The 21665-nt window shown below is 39.8% G+C and overlaps 1 long non-coding RNA gene across 4 annotated transcripts in view; it reads left to right on the forward strand.

Moving 5' to 3' along the window:
• Positions 1-102: 102 nt before the first annotated feature.
• The window catches only part of LOC140849568 (uncharacterized), a 112332-nt gene continuing 90769 nt past the window's right edge, over positions 103-21665 (forward strand). For 3 of the 4 annotated variants that reach the window (XR_012131607.1, XR_012131604.1, XR_012131606.1), the window contains exon 1: positions 107-237. This is a non-coding gene — a long non-coding RNA (uncharacterized lncRNA). Of the gene's footprint in view, positions 238-21665 lie in introns of all 4 variants that reach the window. The other variant, XR_012131605.1, reaches the window with a different exon arrangement.

Consider the following 21665-nt stretch of genomic DNA (forward strand, 5'->3'; position numbering starts at 1 on the left):
CTCTGTGGCAGGCGGGAAGGCAGCCAGTCCTTCCCAGTATAAGAAAGTAAAGGGCCGTCAGGCGGGAGACCACCTGGATGGGAGCCCGCCTGGGCGTAAACACCCGGCGCCCTCCGTGCGGGACCCAGGCCGCTGCTCTCGACTCCCTCCGCGGCGGAACCAGGGACACCTACCGCCCACCGCCCGAGCCCACCTGCCTTCGTGCCCACGTCCGGCCCACCGCCTTCCATGGCCATGGTGAGTCGCCTCCCAGGCCAGGGAGGAGGGGGTGGGAGCGGGGCGCAGAATCCGAGGGGTCTTGGGAGCTGCTCAGTGACAGGGTTTTAATAAAAATCCGCCATTCTGAATGGTGTGAGGTGATATGATATCCCATTGTAGTTTTCATTTGCATTTCCCTGATGATTAGTGATGTGGAGCATCTTTTCATGTCTGTTGTTGGCCATTTGTATTTCTTCTTTGGAGAAATGACTGTTCAGGTCCTCCACCCATTTTTTAATTGAATTATTTGTTGGGTGTTGAGGCATTTAAGTTCTTTATGTATCTTAGATGTTAACTTAATAGATACATAATTTCCAAATACATTCTCCCATATAGGAGACTGCCTTTTCATTTTGCTGATGGTTTCCCTTGTGGTGCAGAAAGTTTTTAGTTTGATGTAGTCCCACTTGTTTGTTCTTACTTCTGTTTCCCCTGCCCAGAGAGAGAGAGAGAGATCCAGAAAGAAATTTCTCATGTTTATGTTCATTAGAGCCTTGCCTATGTTTTCTTGTAAAAGTTTTACGGTTTCATGTCTTGCATTGAGGTTTTAAATTCACTTAAAGTTTTCTTTTGTGTATGGTGTAAGAAAATTATCCATTTTCATTCTTTTTGCACAGTATTTTTTGCTCTCCAGTTTTCCCAGAAACGTTTTTGAAGAGTGTCTTTTTCCCATTGTGTATTCTTGCCTCCTTTGGCAATGACAAGTTGACCATACAGGCCTGGGTTTATTCCTGGGTTTTCTGTTCTGTTCCATTGGTCTTGGTATTTGTTTTTTGTTTTTTTTTTTACCAGTATCACACTGTTCTGATTACTGTAGCCTTGTAGTACAGTTTAAGTCAGGGGGTGTGATATGTGCAGCATTGTTCTTCTTTCTCAAGATTGCTTTGGCTATTCAGGGTCTTTTTGCTTCCATACAAATTTTAGGATTAGTTGCTCTAGTTCTGTGAAAAATGCCATTCACATTCTGATAGACATTTCTTTGAATCTTTAGATGGCTTTGGGCAGGATGGCCATTTTGATAATACTAATTTTCCCTATCCATGAGCATGGAATAGTTTTCCTTTATCATGTCATCTTCAATTTCTTTCATTGATGTATGTATAAGAACACAGATCTTTCACCCCTTTGGTTACATTTAGTCCTAGGTATCTTACTCTTTTTAATTCATTTGTAAATCAGATTGTTTTCTTAATTTTTCTTTCTTCTAGTTCATTATTTGTATATAGAAATGCAATGGATTTCTGTAATTGATTTTTGTATCCTCTGACTTTACTGAATTCATTTATTCTAATTTTTGGTGGAGTCTTCGGAGTTTTCTATATATAGTATCATGTCATCTGGAAATAGTGACAATTTTACTTTCTTCTCACTAATTTGGATGCCTTTTCTTTCTTTTTCTGATTGCTGTGTCTAGAGGATTTCTGAGACTATGTTGAATGGAAGTGGTAAATGCAAGCATTTTTATGTTGTTCCTGATCTTAGAGGAAAAGCTTTCAGGTTTTTGCTATTGAATATAATGTTGGCTGTGGGTTTGTCACATCTGACAATACAAACATATGTCATATATGCTTTTATTTTGTTGTTTTGTTTTCATGAGTGGATGTTAAATTTTGTCAAATGCTTTTTCAGCATCTCTTGAGATTTTTCCCCTCTTTTTGTTAATATAGTATATTCCATTGATTGATTTTTGGATATTGCACCACCTCTTCATCCCTGGAATAAATCCTACTTGATGAGGTGAATGATCTTTTTAATGTATTTTTTAATTTCATTTGCTAATATTTTGTTGAAGATTTTTGCATCTGTGTTCATCAAGGATATTGGTCTTTAATTTTTTTGTTGTTGTACTGTCTTTGCCTAGTTTTGGTACAAGGGTGGTGCTAGCTTTATAGAATGAATTTGAAAACTTTCCTTTCTCTTTAATGTTTTGGAACAGTTTGAGTAGAAGAGGTCAACTCCTGTTTAAATGTTTGCTAGAAATCAGCTGAGAAGGCATCTGGTCCTGGAGTTTGGCTTGTTGATGGTTTTTTGATTACCAATTCAATTTTAATACGAATTGTTCAAGTTTCAATTTGTTTCTGGTTCAGTCTTGAAAGATTATATGTTTCTAGGAATTCATTTCTTCTAAGTTGTCCAGTTTGTTGATATAATTTCATAATATTGTTGTCTTTTAATCATTATATTTTTGTGGTGTCAGTTGTTTAGTTTCTTTTTCATTTCTGATTGTATTTATTTTGAGTTCTGTCTCTTTTTTTCTTGATGAGTCTAGCTAAAGATTCATCAGTTTTTGTTTATCTTTTCAAACAACCAGCTTTTAGTTACATTTATCTTTTCTATTGTATTTTAAGTCTGTTGCATTTATTTCCACTCAGATGTATTATTTGCTTATACTGATTAGGCTTTGCTGTTCTTTTTCTAGTTCCTTTAGGTGCCAGGTTAGATTATTTATTTGAAATGTTTGTTGATTCTTGAGGTAGCCTATATTGCTATAAACTTCCTCTTAGGACTGTGTTGCCTGCATCCAAAGATTTTGAACAGCTTTATTTGTATTTTCATTATTCTCCAAGTATTCCTTGATTTCTTCTTTGATTTTTTTTATGACACATTGGTTGTTTAGGGGCATCCTATTCAGCCTCTGCATGTTTATGTTTGTAACTTATTTTTTCTTGTGATTGATTTCCAGTTTCATACTGTTGTGGTTAGAAAAGATGCTTGATGTGATTTCAGTCTTCTTAAATTTATTGAGATTTGCTTTGTGGCCTAACCTGATCTATTCTAGAGCATGTTCCACGTGTGCTTGAAAAGAATGTATATTCTATTCCTCTTGGATGTAATGCTCTAAATATTCCTGTAAATTCCATTTGTATTAATGTGTCATTCAAATCCATTGTTTCCTTACTGATTTTTGCCTGGATGATCTATCCATTGATGTAAGTGGGGCGTTAAGTCCCCTATTATTATTGTGATACAGTCAATCTGCCCTTTCATGGCTGTTAGTACTGTTTTACATATTTTTAAAGCTGTTGTGCTGGATTATATCTTCTTGCTGGATTGTTCCCTAAATCGTTATATATTGTCCTTCATTGTCTCTTGTTACAGTCTTTGTTTTAAAGTTTAATTTGTCTGATACAAGTATTGTTACTCCAGCTTTTTTTTTTTTTCATTCCTCTTTGTATGGGATACCTTTTTCCATCCTTTCAGTTTCAGTCTATGCGTCTTTAGGTCTAAAGTGAGTCTCCTGTAGGCAGCAAATAGGTAAGTGTTGTTTTTTTATCCATTCACATACTGCTTTTTCTTTGATATATTTGGTGTACTGTTGTTTTGAGCCTCTCTCAAATGCTATCATTTTTACCTTACTGTAAAATTATTTTGCAATCAGCTGAAATACTTCACAGTTTACAACAATGGTATTTAGAGTTCAGAATTATATTTAGGAAGGTAAAAATACTCACTTATAGTTTTATAGTCCCTTTCCCCTCTGATTATTTTAAATAATTTTAAAAGTGTCAAGATAATTTTGCAAAGGAATATTTAGTTTTCAACATATCTGACATTTATGGTTTTAAAGCCTAAAAAGAAATGCTTGACTCAAGAGGAATTTCGCTCTTTGACTAGTAAGAAGTGAATTATCCTAAGTATATGTACTGACTTCAGCTCCTTTGAGAATCAGAATAATAGTAATCATACTTTTCTTGAGTGCTTACTAGCTGCTAATCCCTGGAATAATCACTTTACATGCATTATATTATTTAATTCTCACAGCTACCCTATAAGATTGTTGTTATTATCCCCATTTTATAGGTGAAGTAACTGAAGTTGAGGGATTAAGAGCAAAAAGTTAATAAACGGCAGAACTGTGACTAAGTCCAAGCATTCTCAGTTCAGAGTCCAGCTCTTGTGTCGGAATGTAAAATCGCCTGCAGGGACAGCTTGCCAGCATTGTTTGGGTGCACCTGTGGTCAGGGAGGAGTTGCTGCATGGAGTAATACCAAGGCTGAGAATGGAAAAGATAACCTGCTGTAGAGATTGAGGACCTGGGCACTAGACACACAGTCCTGGGGCTGGTATCTCTGCTTTGTTACTTGTTACATCTCTCTGTGCTTTAGTTTCTTGACCTCTGTAATGAGGAATATATTATTACATATCTCTATGAGCATGGGATGAGTTTATCCATGTAAAGTGCTTTATGCAGTGGTGGGGAAGTGAAAGATACTCAAAAAAGGTTAGCTTAAGACACCAGTAAAATTTTCTGGGAAATGAGAAACTTAGTTATACATACACTTGATTGGTAAGAAAGGCAAGGGAATTCCTACCCCATTGCCTATTTCTGCATATCCCACAATATCCCATGAGAAAAGATCTGAATGGTCTTTTGGCGGCTAGGGGTGAGAGAGGTTTCTTTCTGCTTTGGATAGCCTAGATGTCATTAAGCCTCACTTCCAAGAAAATAAAGCACCAGTCAGTAGGTATTCATGATATGATAAAAGAAACTACATAAGACAGAATATATAAATCAGACTTTGTCCTAGCCCGCAATAAACCAAGGAAGGGACAAGCTAGGCATGGATGCTATAAACAGAGGTGTGCACAGGCATTACACAAATGTACTCTTGGGGCTGAGGTCTGGGATTCTGGGTAGTGACCAAAAGGAAATACTGGAGGACAGTGTTCTGGTTGATGATGATGAAATAGTTGGTATGTGCAACAGATGGGGATCATCTCTTGTGGGTACAAAAAGCTGTTCTCCATCCATAGGATATTTATGGCATAATATCTGGAATAGGAGTTACAATGCAAGAAAAACATTGATCTTTTTTTAACATAAATGTAGGTTGGCTAAAGTATAGAACGAGATGAGAGCGGTTGGATGTAGTAGAAGCATAGGGTGAAGGTTGCTAAAGGATATGGTATGGAACCCCATATCCGTGCTATTCACAATACGGACGGTCTACCACCAGCACTAGCCAGCATCACCTGGCAGCTTGTTAGAACTGTAGACTCTGGGAATCCACCCCAGACTTACTAAATCAAAATCTGAGTTTAAGAAGAATTCCAGGTATTCATACAAGCTTGAAAGACACTGCTCTAAATCAGTGGTTCTCAAAGGGTGGTTTCAGACCAGCAGCATTAGCATCACCAGGGAACTTGTTGAAATTACAGATTCTCAGGCCTCATCCGACACTGACTGAATCAGAAACGGGTTGGAACCTGGCAATCTGTGTTTTAGAGTCGTCCAAATGATTCTAATCCATGTTAAAGCTTGAGAACCATTGCCATACGTGATTCTTCTCATTGGGGAAGATGGAAACACATGCTTGAACCCCACATGGGCTGTCAGATGGGGAGTCTCAACTTTGTAAATTAGCATCACTCTTTAAAAATACTCATGGCAAACCACAGGACACACGAATTTAATCAGAATCTCTAGGATGTGGATTTAAAATGGTCCAATTTTAATATCCAGCTTGCGTTGAAAGATGACTGTTTTAAGTCATCAGCAAATCCATTAGCCAGTGCTACCAAAATGTAGGATTCCAGTGTCCTTTTGCTTTGTACTGACAGTGTGGCCTGATGTGTTCTGAGTACTTCTTGGGAGATATGTCTCATGAGTCTCTCTTGTTTCTCCCAGCTTGCTGGGTGTACCATGAATGCAAGGCCATGACTACTTTTGACCTGGACCATTCTTAGGGCTTTTATTTTCAGGGAACAACCTTGAGGAATGAAGTATGTTCTCTCTGAGACAAAGAGCAGGCTTGCTTACCTCTTGCTATAAAATGGTGGGTTCTGCAACATCAGTGTTTTTCCTGGTAATGCCACCTACTCTGTATGTGAGCACCCATCAGAGCCCTTCTGCACATCACCATATTAGGACTCGCAAAGCAAGGGAAGCAAATGCCCATGATGCGTTCTGGGTTTAATAAGAAGTCCTTTATTCCTGACTCAGGAGTCCCATATCTCCTAACAGTTTTTATGAAATAGGTTCAGGTGACCTTCCTAACTGGTAATCGGATAAAATCTCAGACCTGTAGTAATGCATACCAATCTATTCTCCATATTCTGGTCTCTTCTGCTATACCTTGCTCTTTAGACAAGAGTTGGCTATTATAGAGACCTGGATTTGATACTCATAGATGATACTCATAGATTTCATTCTTGCCTATGTCTGTGATTCTTCCTGTGATATAATGAGTCATAAGAAATATATATTTGGTCGTTTTTATGACCAAAACACTGAAGAGTCTTAAAGTGAAACAGGTGGTTTGTCATGTTAATGAGAGACTACTAGACCCCCACCCCAGGGCAGGGGCTGGAAGCTGAATCAGCCAATGGCTGATAATTTAGTCAATCACAACTATGCAGTGAAGCCCTCACAGAACCCATGAGAGGAGCTCTCTCACTCTCTGTGCTCTGCTCAATTGGATTCTGCTGCTTGTTCCCTGAGAGCTTCTGTGCTTGAGGAACCAGAACACCTCCACGTGCCAGTGAGCCAGACCCCAAACTCCACGAGGATAGAAGCTCCTTTATTTGGGACCTTGCCTTATGTCTCTCTTCATCTGGCTGTTAACTTGTGTCTTTTATGATATCTTTCATTAAACTGGTAAGGGTGATTTCGTGAGTTCTGTGAGCCGCTCTAGGAAATTAATGGAACCTTAGGGGCAGGTTGTGGGAAACTCCACAGTCTGTAGCCAGTAGGTCAGAAGCACAGGGAGCTGCCTGGGCCTTGTGACTAGTGTCTGCAGTTGGGGGTGGAGGGCAGTCTTGTAGGACGGAGCCTTTAAACTGGGAATCTGATGCTGTCTTCCAGGCAGATAGCATCAGAGTTGAGTTAACTTACCCAACACCCTGCTGGTGTTCAAGAATTGCTTGATGTAAATATATGTGGAAAGACCCCCTCCCACATACTTACACAGATTGGAACCCAAATGAAGTTACACTGCTGTTATGGCTGTGTATAAAATTTTTAATGTTGTACGTATGTATAGGAAAAAAATACACCATGACATTTGGTGTCAGAGATGTTGCACTCCCTTTTATAACTATTAGCTTCAGTCCACACAGGAATGGGATCTCGTAATGGCAGCCATACTCCAGAGACTTCTGGTTATCGGTATCTGCCTGTGGTATCTGCCAGTATCACTATCTGAAGATGCTATCATCTTCCCCAGGGATACAGATAGCATCAGTTTCTGTCTATGAACCAGACCAACCTAGGTCCAAAAGAGGAGTAAAATTTATTGTGTTAAAAGCACATAAATCTTGGTAGTAATAATAATAATACACATTTGTATAACATGTTACAGCTATGAAAGTACTTTCATAAAAATCATTTTACCCATTTTTATTCCATATTTAATAACCTTGCATGTAATGAACTCATTATTTATTGCTTTGAACAAATGAATAAACATACTCAAGAACTTAGAAATAGATGAAGAGATAGGAAAAAGAAAATTCTGTTTGTGGACATAGGTATGTAACTTAACTCTTTGATAAAAAGTACTTTAACTATATTAACCATGTGTGGGTGAAATTGTAATATTTCCAGAATCTATCACCTGGCATTAGTCCATCTCCACATCAATAGGTGTTTACATGGGAAGCTAGGGCATAGCTGGACCGGAGAGATTGGGTGGGGTCCCTTTTATGAGTGGGTCGTGGGAGACACCAGAGAGCAGAAGTGAACAGTGGCTTCTAAGCAATAAATGGGTTCCTTCCAATTTATTTACCCCTTTGACTGATTTTGGTTTCAAAGGTAATTTGCCCCAGGCTGGGAAAATATTTTCCCACTGGAGTTAGACCATCCTTTATCATCACCATCTTTGTGATTATCATCATCATCATCATCATCATCATCATTATCATCATCATCATTTCTATTAAGTGAATTCACCTAGTATTTTGTTAGAATGGTTAATTTTCTTCCCCGTAAAGAGCTCCACACTAAAACAGCAAAAGTATATCATCAAGTCAGTCAGCAGCCTTTATTATCTCTGTTAATTCACGTATGGCTTGTTTTATCCTTCTTTAGTGCCTTCCCATCCTGTCTCTTTGAATTTGGACAGTTCATCCTTCCAATAACTTACTGAGAACACACATCCAGAAGGAATGAGGAGTGATTTGCAGGCTGAGGGTGGAATGTCTGCTCTCTGTTCCTCCTTCCTTTCAGGGAGACAACTGCTGGGCTTGCTTACTGTAACTTTTGGCCACTCCGCTAAATCACATCTGGGGCAGTTTCTTGATGCTTGGGGCTAAATTAGGGAAATGAAAGGAGATTTGAGGAAATACGAATCTTCAGTCAACCTTCACTGTCATACAGCAATAAGGTGGTTTGAAGAGAATGGACAAGGTAAAGAAAGAGCACCTGACTTTAAACAGTATCTCTCTGATTCATTTCCTGCTTCTGCCCTTGGGTGAATTTGGGTATTGCAAAAGGGTACTACAATTACAGGATTACTGTTACACAAAAATATAGAGAGTAGAGCAGTTAAAAAATTTGGTTTATAAACAGTCGTAAGTCTCCCTTTATTGTCAGTAGTAGAATTTTGCTTCCCACAAATAACTAGAGTGAATACGCCAGGTCTGCCCTCTGTTTATTTATTTATTTTTTTATTTATTTCTATTTTTTTTGAAGAACATTATGTTTACTAGGCACTCCCCTACACCAAGTCCCCCCAACAAACACCATTACAGTCACTGTCCATCAGGATAGTAAGATGTTGTAGAATCACTACTTGTCTTCTGTGTTGCAAAGCCCTCCCCTTTCCCCCACCACCCACATTATACATGCTAATCATAATACCCCTTTCTTCTTCCCTGCCCTCAGACCTCCCTACCCTCCCATCCTCCCCAGTCCCTTTCCCTTTGGTACCTGTTAGTCCATTCTTGGGTTCTGTGATTCTGCTGCTGTTTTCCTTCAGTTTTTCTTTTGTTCTTATACTCCACAGATGAGTGAAATCATTTGGTTTTTGTATTTCTCCACTTGGCTTATTTCACTGAGCATAATACCCTCTAGCTCCATCCATGTTATTGCAAATGGTAGGATTTTTTTTTCTTCTTATGGCTGAATAATATTCCATTGTGTATATGTACCACATCTTCTTTATCCATTCATCTACTGATGGACACTTAGGTTGCTTCCATTTCTTGGCTATTGTAAATAGTGCTGCGATAAACATAGGGGTGCATCTGTCTTTTTCCATCTGGAGTGCTGCATCCTTAGGGTAAATTCCTAGAAGTGGAATTCCTGGGTCAAATGGTAAGTCTATTTTGAGCATTTTGAGGAACCTCCATATTGCTTTCCACAATGGTTAAACTAATTTACATTCCCACCAGCAGTGTAGGAGGGTTCCCCTTTCTCCAGAACCTCGCCAGCATTTTCTGTTGTTTGTCTTTTGGATGGTGGCCATCCTTACTGGTGTGAGGTGATATCTCATTGTGGTTTTAATTTGCATTTGTCTGATAACTAGCGATGTGGAGCATCTTTTCATGTGTCTGTTGGCCATCTGAATTTCTTCTTTGGAGAACTGTCTGTTCAGCTTCTCTGCCCATTTTTTAATTGGATTATTTGCTTTTTCTTTGTTGAGGAGCATGAGCTCTTTATATATTTTGGATCTCAATCCTCTATCGGATCTGTCATTTACAAAAATATTCTCCCATACTGTAGGGTAGCTTTTTGTTCTGTTGATGGTGTTCTTTGCTGTACAGAAGCTTTTCAGCTTGGTATAGTCCCACTTGTTCATTTTTGCTGTTGTTTTCCTTGCCCAGGGACATATGTTCATGAAGAAGTTGCTAATGTTTATGTCCAAGACATTTTTGCCTATGGTTCTTACTAAGAGTTTTATGGTTTCATGACTTACATTCAGGTCTTTGATCCATTTTGAATTTACTTCTGTGTATGGGGTTAGACAGTGATCCAGTTTCATTCTCTTACATGTAGCTGACCAGTTCTGCCAGCACCGTCTGCTGAGGAGACTGTCATTTCCCCATTGTATATCCATGGCTCCTTTATCAAATATTAATTAACCATATATGTTTGGGTTAATGTCTGGAGTTTCTAATCTGTTCCACTGGTCTGTGGCTCTGTTCTTGTGCCAGTACCAAATTGTCATGATTACTATGACTCTGTAGTAGAGCTTGAAGTTGGGGAATGAGATCCCCCCCACTTCCTTCTTTCTCAGGGTTGCTTTGGCTATTCGGGGTCTTTGGTGTTTCCATATGAATTTTTGAACTATTTGTTCCAGTTTGTTGAAGAATGTTGTTGGTAATTTGATAGGAATTGCATCAAATCTGTATATTTCTTTGGCAGGATGGCCATTTTGATGATATTAATTCTTCCTAGCCAGGAGCATGGGACGAGTTTCCATTTGTTAGTGTCCTCTTTAACTTCTCTTAAGAGTGTCTTATAGTTTTCAGGGTATAGGTCTATCACTACTTTGGTTAGGTTTATTACTAGGTATTTTATTCTTTTTGATGCAATTGTGAATGGAGTTGTTTTCCTGATTTCTCTTTCTATTGGTTCATTGTTAGTATATAGGAAAGCCACAGATTTCTGTTTGTTAATTTTGTATCCTGCAACTTTGCTGTATTCCAATATCAGTTCTAGTAGTTTTGAAGTGGAGTCTTTGAGGTTTTTTATGTACAATATCATGTCATCTGCAGATAGTGACAGTTTGACTTCTTCTTTACCAATCTGGATTCCTTGTATTTCTTTGTTTTGTCTGATTGCTGTGGCTAGGACCTCCAGTACTATGTTAAATAACAGTGGGGAGAGTGGGCATCCCTGTCTTGTTCCCAATCTCAGAGGAAAAGCTTTCAGCTTCTCGCTGTTAAGTATGATGTTGGCTGTGGGTTTATCATATATGGCCTTTATTATGTTGAGGTACTTGCCCTCTATATCCATTTTGGTGAGAGTTTTTATCATGAATGGATGTTGAATTTTGTCGAATGCTTTTTCAGCATCAATGGAGATGATCATGTGGTTTTTGTCTTTCTTTTTGTTGATGTGGTGGATGATGTTGATGGATTTTTGAATGTTGTACCATCCTTGCACCCCTGGGATGAATCCCACTTGGTTGTGGTGTATGATTCTTTTGATATATTTTTGAATTTGGTTTGCTAATATTTTATTGAGTATTTTTGCATCTACATTCATCAGGGATATTGGTCTGTAATTTTCTTTTTTGGTGGGGTCTTTGCCTCGTTTTGGTATTAGGGTGATGTTGGCTTCATAGAATGAGTTTGGGAGTATTTCCTCTTCTTCTATTTTTTGGAAAACTTTAAGAAAAACAGTATTATATCTTCTCTGTATTTCTGATCAAATTCCGAGGTAAATCCATCTGGCCCGGGGGTTTTTTTCTGGGTAGTTTTTTGATTGCCCCTTCAATTTCTTTACTGGTAATTGGTTTGTTTAGATTGTGTGTGTCTTCCTTGGTCAGTCTTGGAAGGTTGTATTTTTCTAGGAAATTGTCCATTTCTTCCTGGTTTTCCAGCTTCTTAGCATATAGGTTTTCATAGTCGTCTCTAATAATTCTTTGTATTTCTGTGGGGTCCGTCGTGATGTTTCCTTTCTCATTTCTGATTCTGTTGATGTGTGTTGATTCTCTTTTTCTCTTAATAAGTCTGGCTAGAGGCTTATCTATTTTGTTTATTTTCTCCAAGAACCAGCTCTTGGTTTCATTGATTTTTTCTATTGTTTTATTCTTCTCAATTTTGTTTATTTCTTCTCTGATCTTTATTATGTCCCTCCTTCTGCTGACCTTAGGCCTCATTTGTTCTTCTTTTTCCAATTTTGATACCTGTGATGTTAGACTGTGCATTTGGGTTTGTTCTTCTTTCTTTAAATATGCCTGGATTGCTATATACTTTCCTCCTAAGACTGCTTTTGCTGCATCGCACAGAAGTTTGGGCTTTGTGTTGTTGTCATTTATTTCCATATATTGCTGGATCTCCATTTTAATTTGGTCGTTGGTCCATTGACTATTTAGAAGCATGTTGTTAAGCCTCCATGTGTTTGTGTGCCTTTTTGCTTTCTTGGTACGATTTATTTCTAGTTTTATACCTTTGTGGTCTGAAAAGTTGGTTGGTAGGATTTCAATCTTTTTGAATTTACTGAGGCTCTTTTTGTGGCCTAGTATGTGGTCTATTCTGGAGAATTTCCATGTGCATTTGAGAAGAATGTGTATCCTGTTGCTTTTGGGTGTAGAGTCCTGTAGATGTCTATTAGGTCCATCTGTTCTATTGTGTTCTTCAGTGTCTCTGTCCTTACTTATTTTCTGTCTGGTGGATCTGTCCTTTGGAGTAAATGGTGTGTTGAAGTCTCCTAAATGAATGCATTGCAGTCTATTTCCTCCTTTAGTTCTGTTAGTATTTGTTTCACATATGCTGGTGCTCCTGTGTTGGGTGCATATATATTTATAATGGTTATATCCTCTTGTTGGACTGAGCCCTTTATCATTATGTAATGTCCTTCTTTATCTTTTGTTACTTTCTTTATTTTGAAGTCTATTTTGTCTGATACTAGTACTGCAACACCTGCTTTTTTCTCCCTATTGTTTGCATGAAATATCTTTTTCCATCCCTTGACTTTTAGTCTGTGCATGTCTTTGCGTTTGAGGTGAGTCTCTTTTAAGCAGTATATAGATGGGCCTTGTTTTTTTATCCATTCAGTGACTGTGTCTTTTGATTGGTGCATTCAGTCTGTTTACATTTAGGGTGATTATCAATAGGTATGTATTTATTGCCATTTCAGACTTTAGATTCATGGTTACCAAAGGTTCCAGGTTACTTTCCTTACTATCTAAGAGTCTAACTTAACTCACTTAGTATGCTGTTACAAACACAGTCTGAAGGTTCTTTTCTATTTCTCCTCCTTTTTACTCCTCCTTCATTCTTTGTATATTAGGTATCAGATTCTGTACTTTTTCTCTATCCCTTGATTGGCTTTGCATTTGTATAGTCAATTTAATTTTGCATTTGCCTTGCAATCAGCTGCTCCCCCCTCCCTACCATGATTTTCCTACCTTTGGTGACAGCTATCCAACCCTAGGAACACTTCCATCTATAGCAGTCCCTCCAAAATAGACTGCAGAGATGGTTTGTGGGAGGTAACTCTCTCAGCTTTTGCTTGTCTGGAAATTGTTTAATCCCTCCTTAAAATTTAAATCATAATCTTGCCAGATAAAGTAATCTTGGTTCCAGGCCCTTCTGCTTCATGGCATTAAATACATCATGCCACTCCCTTCTGGCCTGTAAGGTTTCTCCTGAGAAGTCTGTTGTTAGTCTGGTGGGCTTTCCTTTGTATGTGATCTTATTTCTGCCTCTGGCTGCTTTAGCAGTCTGTCCTTATCCTTGATCTTTCCCATTTTAATTACTATGTGTCTTGGTGTTGTCTTCCTTGGGTCCCTTGTGTAGGGGGATCTGTGGATCTCCATGGCCTGAGAGAGTATCTCCTTCCCCAGATTGGGAAAGTTTTCAGCAACTACCTCCTCAAAGACACTTTCTATCCCTTTTTCTCTCTCTTCTTCTTCCGGTATCCCTATAATGCGAATATTGTTCCGCTTGGATTGGTCACACAGTTCTCTCAATATTCTTTCATTTTCAGAGATCCTTTTTTCTCTCTGTGCCTCAGCTTCTTTGTATTCTTCTTCTCTAGTTTCTATTTCATTTACTGTCTCCTCCACCGTATCCAACCTGCTTTTAATACCCTCCATCATGTTCTTTAATGATTGGATCTCTGACCTGAATTCTAACCTGAGTTCTTGGATGTCTTTCCATACCTCCATTAGGATGTTGATTATTTTTATTTTGAACTCCCTTTCACAAAGAGTCACGAGGTCCATATCATTTAAATCTTTCTTGGGAGTTGTATTAACAATTTTACTCTGGACAAGGTTCCTTTGACATTTCATGTTTGTATATGGCACCCTCTAGTGTCCAGAAGCTCTATTCTGGAGCTGCTCAGCCCCTGAAGCAATGTCGGGGGTCACAGGGGAGCGGTACTGGGGGTAGGAAAGAGCTGTTCCCCGCCTCCTGGCTCCTGTGCCTGTCTCCACTGCCTGAGTCAGTGGGCCAGGCATACAGGTATAAGATTTTGTCCCAGAGCAGCCGGATATGGATCCCTGCTTTCCACAAGCAGCCAGAATCCCAGTCTCCCCAGGAACTCTGCCTGTATTAACCAGGTATTCCAACCCGGTAGTCATGCGAGTTTCATGAAAGCACCGTGAAATATATGTTTGTGCTCCCAGAGCATATCTCCGGAGCTAGGTATTCAGCAGTCCCAAGCCTTCTACTCCTTTCCTGCTCCGTGTCTCTTCCTCCCTCCAGTGAGCTGGGGTGGGGGAGGGGCTCGGGTCCCATGGAGCCACAGCTCTGGTACGTTACCCTGTTCTGTGAGGTCTGCTCTTTTCTCCAGGTGTGTGCAGTCTGATGCCATCCTCTTTCCTGTTGCTCTCTCAGGATTAGTTGCGCCAATTAAATTTTCTAATTGTATCCAATTTTAGGAGGAAGCCTCTGTCTCTCCTCCTCTGTTTTTTTCAGAGCCGGGAGAAAAGCAGTGGACCCTGAATGGGCTCACAGGGAGTCCAGCTGGGGACCCTGTCATCAGCTGCCCAGTGTAGGAGGTTTGCTTCTACTCAGGAAACAAAGATGGTGCCCAGCATTTTCTATCCAGGAACACCTCACAGGTTTTAGAGTAAAAATGATGAAATCTTTAGCCATTTTCAGGCAATATGGTTTGCTGTTTTGTTGTTACATATAGAAAACAGCAAGAATTTATAGCACATACTGGGTGGGAAGCTCACTAAATTCTGTACAACTAAGAACACACCTCAAGAGCTACAGAAATTGCTTATGGAGAATCTTTACCTAAAACTGAAACGTAAACAATGGCAGTTAAATAATCTAAGAATACTTGGTACTTATTTCAATTCCTGATTTAAACAAAAAAAAAATACTAGGAAGTCTCATGAAATATGAATAGTGTGGAATATAGAGGAAATTAATTTACAGTAAAATCCCTGTGTGACAAAAAGAAATAAAAGAGATTATTTGATTTAGAAAACATTTTCTTAGCCCCTTCCTTAAGTTGAGAGTATAATAACTTGTTCCTTAAGCTTGAAAGAACTGAAGGAATGGGCAGAAGTACACAATATTTTTTATAATATTTTGGCCTATACTTAATCATACTCTTTAAAACTTTATTATATATTTTTCTCACTCCAGAGCTTGGATTCAGTCACTCTCAGTGTTTTAACTCAGGAGTCCAAGTGAAGAATTCCTTTTAAGTATTTTAGATAAACGAATTGAGTGAAACCAGCTGATAATTTCAATGAAGATTTGTACCTAGAATGGTCAGGAGTCATCCCCAACCCTCTCCTGAAAAGACTGTTGGAGCCTGAAAAGACTGTTCCTCCTTGGCTGTGCTGCTGCTTAGAGGTTTTCTCAGAGCAAGTTGTATTTGCCTATGTTTGAAATTCTGTTCTCGTTATGCTAATTCTTTATATCATCTAATTGCTTTTTCAAGTGATCAATTTCACATGATACTGTGTTATAAGAATGTCCTTGTTTTAGATATTTTAAATACTTCTTATGTCCTCAGTGCATAATTAAGCATGACTTCCTGTTCACTTTTGGTTGTTTCTGACGTATTTATATTAGAACTCATAGTGATTCTAATAGTTTTACTTAAATTTGTGTAAAACCCTTGTAACTTTTATACTGAAAAGAGGGGTAATCAAAATATGATGCTCCATATTAAATTATGGTAGCTAAAAAAAAAGTTTGCATTAAAGATATTTTACAGAACATCAAGGTCATATTCACCAGCAAAGTGCTATACTGTGTTTTAATTTTTAAAAAGTGATAAAGTAGAATTTTAGAATAAATACTGCTGAGAACTGATGTCTGAGGAGGAAGACATATTTTAAGGTTATATGTAGGAAATATATTCTAACATATGTGAAAAATATCTATTTAATGTTTGGTTTTTGGAGAGAAGACAACTATATTCACTAATATAGTGGAAGACTGGAGAGAAAGGGACCAAACTATGTTTGGTTTAAGCTTTTGCCTAAAGACATATTTAAGTATTTTATTATTTAATTTTAATGGGTAAACCGAAAAAAATGTGTAGCATCTCCATTAATACCTGTTTCATTCTGATAACATATTTTAGCTATCAGTAGTTTGTTTTTCAGTATACTGTTAGTGAATATCAAGTATGTATGGTTATTGCTAGGTTTTTAATGAGATTGCTTCCAAAGATAAAAATGACAAGATCCCTGTCCTCAGGAGAGAGAAAAATACATAAACATTTAATTCTAGTGATTTAACTAGAATAGCAAGTCTCAAATTATTTTAATATCAGGACTTCTTTAGGACTCTCAAAAATTATTGAGGATCCCAGAGAACATTTTTTTTGGTACTCCTTATGATGCCAGGATTCTTGTTCGTGGAGTTGTAGAATGAATTTAGCAAACACTCAAGGTAGGAGAGTGCAGGAGAGACTTTTATTTAGAGATCAAGTGACAAGACAGAGCTCCTGGCTCACACCAGGAGGGAACAAGAGAGCCTGTAGTTGTGCATTGTCTCGGGGTTTTATAGGCAGTTGAGGATTTTTGGGAACATGATAAAGAGCTTAGGGGTGTGGACTTGTTGTCTTAGGATGTTCATCCTTGATGAGACATTAAGTGCCTTTTTCTCATCAGTCCTCCAAGTAATTCTGCAAAATTAACATAAGAAATTTACTGCAGATTTCTTGCCCAGAATAGCAGCTTTTCTTGGTCTGGAAGCATATCAATCATTAATCCAGTCTGCCTGCCCTGCCCTCAGGGTGGGCTGAGTTATTGTCTGTTTGCTAAAGAGTTTAAAAGGCAGTCTAAGATGGAATCTTTCTTGCTTTTACTATGCTGTTTATGGCTGGGCTTGCTTGCCATTATTAGGTGCCTAGGTTGCAAATAACCTGATAAGGTCTAAGGGAGGGAAAACAGCATATAGGCCCGGGCCTTTTAGCATGCTAAAGTGAATCTTACACATGATTACAAATGATTAGCATAATGAAAAAACATGGGCTATGCTGAGATACTTTATCTAGGAAATATTAACTGATCTCACTGAAGAATGACTCTAGAGCTTAATGTTTAACAGGAAGTTTTGGTAGTGGGTTTCTTTGCATGTAGTTATATTGCTCTGACTGTGATGGTGTTTGTTGCCTTCCCTCTTCCGGGGGTGTCACCATACTCTGTCTAAGCCCACAGTCCCTGTCTCCCTTTTATCTATCAATATTTATCACATTGGATATGAAGCAAATTTAAAATGCAAACATACAATAATAATATATTCCTTTAATGTCAGAATAATTTTCTCATGTCCTGTAAGCTCGGGAAAACTCTACCACATGTGCAGTTGTGACAGCATGAGAGTGATGAGGGCAGATAATATCTTATCATTATTAAGAAAATATTCTTGACTTTGTGAAACCTCTGAAAGAGTCTTTAGGAACCCCAGAGACCATACTTTGGCAGTCAGTGCACTGGAAAACCAAATGGAGTTACAGCGATGTGTAATTAAAATGCCGTGGGGATACAGAAGGGGATAGGAGTTTATATGAGCTATTGGTAAGAACTGTTAATTAATACCACACGAAGAATATTGGTCTCCACTGAGTCGAGATTTCAATAAAAACCACATAAAATAATTAACAATATGAGTTTGGGGAAGTAGTTCAGTTCATGAAATGAAGGCATTCGCCTGCCACCTGGTGGCAAATGTATCCTAGTGACGGATTGAAGAGGTTTAGAGTGTTGCACAATTAAAATATATCCTAATTTAGATTTAGAATTTTTGAATGTGGACTCCATCCATCAAACATGGTAACATACACCTGTGTGGGTAAAATTGTAATATTTTCAGAATATCCCCAGTGTGGCCAGTGAAAAAGCCAGATGGCTCCTGGTGTATGACCGTAGACTACAGGGAATTGAATAAAGTCACACTCCCTTGCATGCTGCCATCCCCTCTATAGCAGACATTCTGGACACCCCATGAGCTGGGAACATATCATTATGTAGTAGACCTTGCTAGTGCTTACTTCTTTATTGACATAGCACAGGAAAGCCAGGAACAGTTTGGCCTCACATGGGAAGGCTGGCAGTGGACATTCACTGTCCTTCCACAGGGGTACCTCCACAGTACCACCATCCATCATGGACTTGTAGCCCAGGACTTGGCCACATGGAAGAAATCGCAAACAGTGTGGTTGTATCACTACATTGATGATATTATGCTCACATATGATTCTCTTTCAGATTTAGAAGGAGCAGTTCCAGGCTGTTGCTACATCTATAGGAAATAGGATGGGCTGTGAACAGCACCAAGGTTCAGGGACCTGGTTTGTCTGTAAAATTCTTGGGGGTTGTCTGGTCAGGTAAAACTAAAGTTATTCCTGAAGCAGTCATAACAAGGTCCAGGCTTTCCCCACCCCTACCACTGTGGCAGTCTTACAAGAGCTTTTAGGTCTTTGGGGCTACTGGAGAGTGTTTATCCCACACTTGGCACAAATTCTGAAGCCCTTATACTGGTTGGTATGAAAGGGCATCAGGTGGGACTGAGATGAGACATGTATAGCTGTTTTTACTGCTGCCAAGTAAGCAATCAAGGCCATGTAGGCCTTGAATGTGATGGACTCATCAAGGCCCTTTGAGCTAGATGTTCATGTAACCAAAGATGGTTATGGATGGGGTCTTTGGCAACAGCTTGAATGGACATGCCGACGTGTTGGTTTCTGGTCACAACTCTGGAAAGGAGCAGAGGTCCAGTACACCTTTATAGGGAAGCAACGGGCTGCTGTGTATCATGCATTGCTGGCTCCGGAGCCCATCACTGGAACAACTCTGACCAAGGTAATACCTACCTATCCCATCGCAGGGTCGGTGCAAGACTATACCCAAAGGCCATGCAGTGGCATGGCACTGATGCCTATACTGGCCAAATGGGGTACATATTTACAGCAGCACAGTGCCCTCTCTACCAGCCCCTTAAGTGGAGAACTCCAGTGCTTATTGGGGCCAGTAACCTATACCAATGGAATGCAGGAAGAACTTGTTTTTGAGCCATTGGTAGCTGAGAGTCCTTATCAGGAGGGAAAAGCCCCTATACCTGAAGATGCTTGTTATACAGACAGCTCTAGTCGTGGGCAGCCCCCAGAGTGAAAGGCTGTTGCTTTCCGTTTAGACTGAGACAATATGGATGGAGGTTGGAGGAGAGAAGAAGGGCCAGTGGGCTGAGTTGTGGGCAGAGTGGCTCATGATCACCTAGGAGCCTTCCCCCATAGTTGTCTGCACTGACAGCTGGGCTGCCTATTGGGGCTCGACCTGTGGCTACCAGCATGGTACCATGCCAGCTGGATGGTTGGTTATTATCCCCTTTTGGGGCAAGAGTTGTGGCAAGGCCTGTGGGCCTCTGGTCAGACTGAGACAGTTACCGTATATTATGTGACTGGCCATTTGCCTTTGGCATCCCCAGGAAATGATGAACCAGACACACTGGCCCAGGTGCATTGACTAGAAGGAAAGGCTGCCTCTGATGTAGCCCAGTGGTTACATCTGCATTAGTTGCATGCAGGACAAAAGACAATGTCGGCTGTAGCCCATCAGTGGAGCTTGCCATTGACCTTTGAAGAAGTCAGCAAAGCCCGGAAGGAGTGCCTGTGTGCTCTAAGAGGAACTTACATCAAGTCATGGATCAACATGGGACAATATTAAGGGGACTGTTACTCCTTGTCAGGTGGTAGATAGGCTATTTTGGGCCTCTGCCCATATCAGAAGGATATCAGTATGCCATAACTTGTGTGGACACAGCTACTGGATTACTGATTGCTTTTCCTGCATGTTGTGCAGATTGGCAAACCATCAAGAGGGGCCTAGAGCATCTCTTTGCAGCCTATGGCTGTAGCAGGTGATAGAGAGTGATCATGATCAAGGCACTCACTTTACTGGACATGCTTTACAAAGACGGGTGCAGCAATTACGAATAAAGTGGAAATTTCATGTACTATATAACCCTACTGGGGCAAGCATGAAAGAGAGGTACAATGGTTTCTCTAAATCTTGCCTTAAGTTGTATACCAATCATCTATGGGGCTGGTCACTTTGCCTACAGACGGTGCTGCGGTGTTTCAATGCGAAGACCCAAAAAGGAGCCTTGAGCCCTGTGGACATGCTAACACATGTTGCTGCCTTTCCTATACAACTGTATGTGCAAACCAAAGAAGACTTACTGAAGTCAGGATATGGCCAGCAGAGCAACATCCTGCAGTCAACCCCAACTGCATTAAACCCCGGAGATACTGTTAAACAGACATGGCCCTGAACATTTGGAAACTTGGACCAGCAATGACTGGTCCGTCCAGTACCTTGGCGAAAAGGCCTAGAAGCTGGTCTCATGTGTGTTCCTGGAGTAACAGCAGACTGGCCCCCAAAGATCAAGATTGTGTACCCAAAATGTCCAGGCAGTAAGAGCATATTATGGGGAAGTTTTGTTTTTTCTTTATGGCCAGTGGTATACCTCCCAAGGCCGTATATATTGACTCATCTGTAACTCCCACAGGGAGGGGAGTGAAAGTCTGATATACTAGACCAGATGAGATTCCATTCCTGCCACTGTTTTATCACAGGACTACTTTCTTGCATGTTTCCTACCTGGATACATGCATGTATGGACAAGAATTTACCTATGCTTGTGTCATTAAAACATGTGCCTTACTTACCTTAAGGTTATTCTCTTCTGCAGTCCTTGTGGCCTGGATATGTCTCCTGGCTGCAGCTGCCACGTGATCATTGCTCTGAACCCTCTACCTCTTCAGCGACTGCCTGCCCATGGAATGGGGGAGCTATGGACTTAATCTGCATGATACTTTGAACCTAGCAGAATCCTCCAGCTTGAGGATTATCATGATTTTTTTGCTGTTGCTATTGTTTATCATTAGTCTGGTCACAGTGGTCCAGTTTTCTCACCCAGGGACCACTACAGAAGAAGGGGAACGCGTAGATTGTAAGGCGAGATTTCTGGAGGGGTGGCCTGTGGGTAAAATTGTAATATTTCCAGAATATCTCGCCTGACTTTATTGCATCTTCATATCAACAGTCATTCCTCAGGGGCAGAGAGTCCAGGTTCATCTCTGTATCAGTGGGTAATTACCTGGGCAACCAAGGGCTTATCTGAACCTGAGAGGTTAGGGGCAGGTCTTGTTTGCTTTTGCCTGACCAGGAAAGAGAGGGCCCCGGACTGCAGTTTGTAAGCAATAAACAGGTTTTCAACTTCACTTGTCCCTTTGACTGATTTTGGATTTAGAGGTACTTTGCCCCAGGATTTCCTCTCCCTAGAGTTACAACCTTGGACCTCTGAAACACGCC

The sequence above is a fragment of the Manis javanica genome, chromosome 5 (genome assembly GCF_040802235.1).
Source record: "Manis javanica isolate MJ-LG chromosome 5, MJ_LKY, whole genome shotgun sequence".
Lineage (NCBI taxonomy): Eukaryota > Metazoa > Chordata > Mammalia > Pholidota > Manidae > Manis > Manis javanica.